This window comes from Argiope bruennichi, chromosome 4 (genome assembly GCF_947563725.1).
Source record: "Argiope bruennichi chromosome 4, qqArgBrue1.1, whole genome shotgun sequence".
In the NCBI taxonomy this organism is placed as follows: Eukaryota; Metazoa; Arthropoda; class Arachnida; order Araneae; family Araneidae; genus Argiope; species Argiope bruennichi.
The window spans coordinates 22,918,952-22,925,422 of record NC_079154.1 but is presented as its reverse complement, the minus strand read 5'-3'; positions in this window follow the sequence as shown (position 1 = coordinate 22,925,422).

Sequence of the window (6,471 nt, the reverse complement as noted above, 5' to 3'; positions counted from 1 at the left end):
CTTAAATGTTTATGAAGGTGATGCCATGGGCTTTATATGGATAGAAAGGATTATTAGATAGGTAAAGTAGGCCACTATTTACGGCCTATGATTTTGAGGGGCGTCAAAGCCTCGAAATTTTTATGACATTTTCAAGAAAATACAGATTTGTATTTCCATGTGATTAAAAGGATCATGTACTCGATCATATTCAAATTAAAATCAAACATAATTTAAATTTAAAAAATTATTCTGGGATTTTTTTTCTTTAAATCTGAGTATGTTAGAATATGTTGAACAAATTTTGTTACTTTTCGCATTATAAAATTTTTCCGTTATTATTCTTTAAACATTGAAGCCAAGTATCTGAAAACTGAACCTCATTAAAAATTTTACCATTTTAATTTGTCTTAACATTTGTTATTAAAAAAAACTGCTTTCATAAAGACTGAATTAAAATCAAGGAAAAAATATCTGGCTTTAAAAATGGGAACATCAAATATGGGATTCAAAAATTGCACTGTTAAAATTTCTACAGAGATTAAATTCGACTCGTGACATGGCGGCTAAATGTTGTATCAACTTAATTCGAACCTAAAACGCATGTTTTCTAAATATTATAACTCATGTTTTCTAACTAAAGGACATTTCGGTTAAATATCAAAGATTCCAATGGTCTCCTCGGTTAAATATCTTGTCGACTAAGTGTCATTTAATTCTTGATGGCTAGACTCTAAAAGACATTTCATTACATGTTATAGACTTTAAGACAAATGTTTTTTAAGCTTCATAAACATCATGGATTTGTAAACAAAATATTTTATCGACTAAGTATCATTCATCCCACAATACACAGTCTACGAACTGTCATAGACCGTGACCCCCGAGAGATAGGGAGTATCTCTCGGGGTCACACATAGACTCCTAAAAGATCTTTCGGCTTATATACCACAACAGACATTTTAATATGCAAAAAATATCATAGATATATTTTTCTTTAACCAATTACTTGTAATAAATACCCTAACAATATTGAAACTGTTTCATTTACTGATTTGTATTGATTTCAATTCCCTTAAGGATTTACGTATTCTGCAAAACATTCTATAAATAAGTTTTACATATTCCTCTTTTATACTCTCTTCTGTTTAAAATTGTTTGAAAGAGTACTTCTTATCTTGCCCCCCCCAGGGCTTTTGCGACTGCGTTATATTGGATTTTATTTTACAAAATAGGGAAGAGAAAAATAAGGAGAGGGTTGAGAGGAAAGATGAAAGGACGAAATATTTACATTTAACAATAAAATAAAGTCCGAAAATGCACACTTCCCACCATGTCTTACCCCTCAGCGAGATAGAATCGTCCAAAAGTGGTCTTCTCCGTATATTAAAACGAACAGTTATTTGTCTTTTTGGATAAACGCTCGTGATTTCACGAATCGACTGCTACCATTGCTTGAATAACTAACTCCAAAACAAATCGCTTAGCAGTTAAGATTCCTTTATTAAAAGGTAGTTAATGAACGTTGAAAATAAAATTGTGTGCAAAAAAATTCGAGGCATAAGTTATTATTCATTTTTCTAACTGATTATTCTGTTATTAACTTACAATTAATTAACGCAGACACACACGCATATTAGCATTAAAAAAAATTTTTTTTTTTAATTATTCTGCAAAAAACATTTTTTACCCCACCAATTATATTTTAAATTATTTTTGGGATTTAGATTGATTTAAGAAAAGAAATTAATTTGAATTATCTGATAAAAATATCTTTAATCTGTTAATTATTTAATAAATTAAAATTTATAAATAAGTCCAGATATTTTCTATGATTTGAAACGTGACATTATTTCTTGTTTTCAGTTTTATTAAAAAATTTGGAGAATTTTTCAAACATTAAATACTGGTACATTACTATCTCGACAAAATGATAACTATAATAATTAACTTAATTTAGTTAGTTAATTTATTAGTTACTTCAAGCTATGAGCTAGTTCTCCGGGAATAATGGTTTCGTTAGATTTGGATAAATTGTTTAGTTGCAACCTCATGTTCCCTCGAACTGTGGACATGAGGTTACATCTTACCAATTTATGAAACAACGAAAATTTTTTGAATCACAGGGCAACAAGTATTGTTGAAAATCAAGTTAAAAAATATTTTTAAAAAAATTGCCAAAATTTAGCTAAAATTAGCGCAACTATTCAATTGGTGTCATAAAATGGGTAATTTCTTTAATTTTGAAAAGGTGTAAAATTTATTCTCCGACAATATTTTTGAAACTTATCGTGGCAAAACGCTAATATTTAATTTAATTTTAAATAAATTAAAATCAAAATAAAATTTTCAAAAAAAAAATCGTTCCGAGGTGCACAATCCCAGTTTCCAAAGTATATATGTGCTGAAGCTGGTAGCTGTAGATTGAACGGTCGGACCTGTAGAGTGCAAACACTACATGCATTTTAATTATTACTATAGAATAATTAAGTTAATTATAATAAACAAACACAGAAAATATTAGTTATTATTTTTTACAATTTTTGATGCTATTAGGAGATAATAGTTCTAATCAGAGATCATAAAATAGTCATCCATAAACATTTAAAAATTGATTGATTTGCCAATAATTACATTTATAATAACAATAAATAAATCTTAGATGCGGATTCCTAACTACAAATGGTAAACCAGCGTCAGTGTGGTAACTTCCAATACTGTTTTTCTGGTGAAGGCCTACAATCAAAGATGCAATGTTTTTAAACAAACAAAATTCCTTACAATTATTTTAGATTATAAGGAACGCATCGTAGCCTGTTTTTCCTTTTTTTAAAAAAAATATATTCACAATGGGAAATAAAAATTACTGGCATAATTTTTTATATTTTATTAACTTCTATTTATTTATTTTTACCTTTTACATAGGAAAGTATATATGATTATAAAGGGATGATGCAGTCAAGTGGAAAATATTTCGAACTCACGGCGCCACGAAAACTGAATCTTCGGGCCTTGACCGAAATGTAGAAATCAGATCTATATTCTAGTATGCATTTTGTCTCTACCTGGATAAATATCGTATTCCCATAATCATATAAACTGTCATTATCTCATCTTCTCGATCAACAGCATGACTAAAATTGAAATTCAACTAACAGAAAAATTGTTGTTAAAGATAAGTTCACATAGATTAGATTCTAAAATACTTTTCAATGCATGTATTTGAACAAAAACATGTTTGCAATAAATAAAATCAACTTGTGCTTGTCGTGCAACATAAGAAATCATTGATAACAAGCAATGTTACCAACTATTTCAGTTTTTAAACATCCGTCGAACGAAGAAATAAATAAATTTTTCTTAGCCATCTATGACTTCTGACTTTTTCTTTTCGTATCATGAACGAACATGTGGGCTCATGTTCATAGTAGATGTGAAAAAACACCCAACAAGAGTGGTTGGTCTTCCCGAAATTTTCTTGCATATTTCCAAATAAATGCTATTCCCTAGATCCACCTTGGCATAAAATTGTGAAATTTTGGCAAGGGCAAGAGGGATCAAATTTTATTTTCTGAGTCCCATACATGAGCGTTTTGTGCTTCATATCTTCTCTTTATATAATAATTGTCTACAGATTTCAGTAACGCTCTTTTAAAGTCTAACCCATTTTTTGTGTGTGAATAATAAATTTGAGCAAATTGAAAGCATTTATGAACGATCATACGGATAGCACCGAGTTCCTTTTTTTTTTTCTTCTTTTTTTTTCTATTCAGAACATTTTTTTTAAATTGTGCATGTGGCAATGCATTTTTTTTTTCTATTAGTAGATCACTATTTGTTTCAATCCGATTTTAATGATTAGTTTTAGTTCGAGTGGCTCAAAATATTATTCAGCTATGAGATTGCAAACTTTACATTTTATTTACATTTTTTAATGCTGGATTGTAGCAAAGGTTAATACGCTGAGGTCTGGTAATATTGTTTCGCTATTATTTTTATTTTATATTTGGCATTGCATTTCCACGGAAATGCAGATTATCAGCGTTTTCAGAATTTAATTTTATCAGTCTGGAGATCGATACATTTTCTTTTAATTAATAATTCACAATATTTTTAACGTAACAGCCACTCTATATATAAATTCATTCATTTTATTGTTTATTTAATTATAGTTATTTTATTTCCCGATGTTTATGTTTGGCAAAATTCATTATTTTGTGAAGTTCAGCCTCTGATGTTATTGTGTCATGTATGATTTGCTTCCTTTAGTGAACCTCTATTTGTTTCAAATTGATTTCAATAATTATTTTTGATTTAAATATCGGTGAATGTTTTGAATAGAAAAAAGCACAACACAATTTTAAAAAAAATATTCTTAAACTCTAGCCAATGTGCATGAAATTTTCAACTTCATCTTTCTTCAGTTAATCTATGATAATCATATATGAGATACTTTTCACTCGATAATAAACCGTCTAGACAAGAGCATTTTTTTAATGAAGAAAACCTGTAGTTGTGTATTAATCGTTAATTAATCTATGACAATCATGTACGAGATATTATTAACTGGATAAGAAACCGTCTACGCAAGGACATTTTTTTAAAGAAGAAAACCTGTAATTGTATATTAATTGTTGATTTATCTATGGCAGTCATGTATGAGATATTGTTATTTGTTTAACAGTCCATCTAGGAAAGGACATTTTTTAATGAAGAAAGCCTGTAGTTGTGTATTAATAGCTAAATAATCTATGACAATCATGTGTGAAATATTGTTAAATGGATAATAAACCGTCTAGACAAGAGCATTTTTTTTTAATGAAGAAAACCTGTAGTTGTGTATTAATAGTTAATTAATCTCAGACAATCATGTATGAAATATTGTTAACTGGATAAGAAACCGTCTAGGCAAAGACATTTTTTTAATGAAGAAAGCCTGTAGTTGTGTATTAATTGTATTTTAATGCCACTGACAACTATAGTTATATCAAAATTTGTCATAGAACTATAATTTTAGCACCAAGATCACATGCCAGATTTCACTTTAACTAAATAGCTGTAACAGCTACAGAACGTCCCAAAATATAGAATAATAGCATTCGAAAAAATCAAGAGGAAAAATACTCTCACTATTTCTTGAGGATGTATTTTTTGAACTTGCATTTTCTTTATGTATTTCGTTTACGAGAAAATAAAACTTATAAAAAGTAAATAATTTTATAAATTAGCTTTTAAATAATCCAAAACTAATTTGGAAAACCAAAAAAATATAAGGCAATGGCTATATTTGTGTAGCATTCGTTTCACTTTACTTTTATTAAAGTCATAAAAAAAAATTCCATTTTTCGAACTTATGATACATTTTCTTCAGGGATTTCCTTTACGAGAAAATAAAACTTGTCAAAAGTAAATCATTTCATAAATTAGCCGTTAAATAATACAAAACTAATGTGAAAAACCAAAAATTTAAGTAATGCCAATGTTTGTGTAGCATTAGTTTCTCTTCACGATTTTTTAAAGTCCTAAAACACGCTTCCATTTTTCATTCTTCATAAGGCCAATGCTTCTCCATCCCACAAAGGATGTTCGTTGTACACGAAACAGAAGTAAGTGTCTGTTCAAGTTTTAAGAAGGCCACACGCAGCTTCTGCTCTCGAGGATTTTATTTTTGATGTACGAAAGAACTATTTTAGCTTGCTAATTTATTTATTGGATTCTTTTTGATGCGTGCGTATCAAAGTGCTTTCATTTTTACCAGACTGTTGATATCTCACTTCTATTTTTCTTTCTTTTTTTGACCCAGAAAGGCGGCCAAATCAAAAAAAGATTATGCAAATACTTCTGATTAAATCTGTCCTGTTCATCTTCTGTGTATCAAGTTCAGTTTCAACGCATGAAGCATGTCTGGTAAAAACTTGTTCAAGTAATTGTCGGGTCAAGTGTGTCCATTTCAAACACTCAATCGAGTAGTAAATTTATTGCGCAATTAAAGTATAAAAATAGTAGCAGTTCAAGATAAAATTCTCGGACGATTTCAAAGATTTAAATATTTTCAACTGATGGAAATATTCTACAGATGAATTGAATACAACATAATTTATAAAAATATTAACAAGTTAATCTTATTACAAAAAAGCAGTATTTTTTTATTCTAAAAACAATTAATTTACAAATTAAGTTACAGTTCTATCAGAATACAAACGATAAAAGTAAAAGTATGTTCTAACAGGAAAAAAAATAATTTTTTTTTCTTTGGAAATGAGGTTTAAAAAAGAAAAAAAATTAATCATTTATGGGGCAAAAAGAATTTAATATTTTTTACAGTATGAAACACATAGTACGAAAAAAACAAAGTGGTTTTTCACAATAATAACAAGTTAATCTTACTATAAAAAATGCAGTATTTTTTATTCTAAAAACAATTAATTTACAAATTAAGTTACAGTTCTATCAGAATGCAAACGATAAAAGTAAAAGCGTGTTCTAACAGGA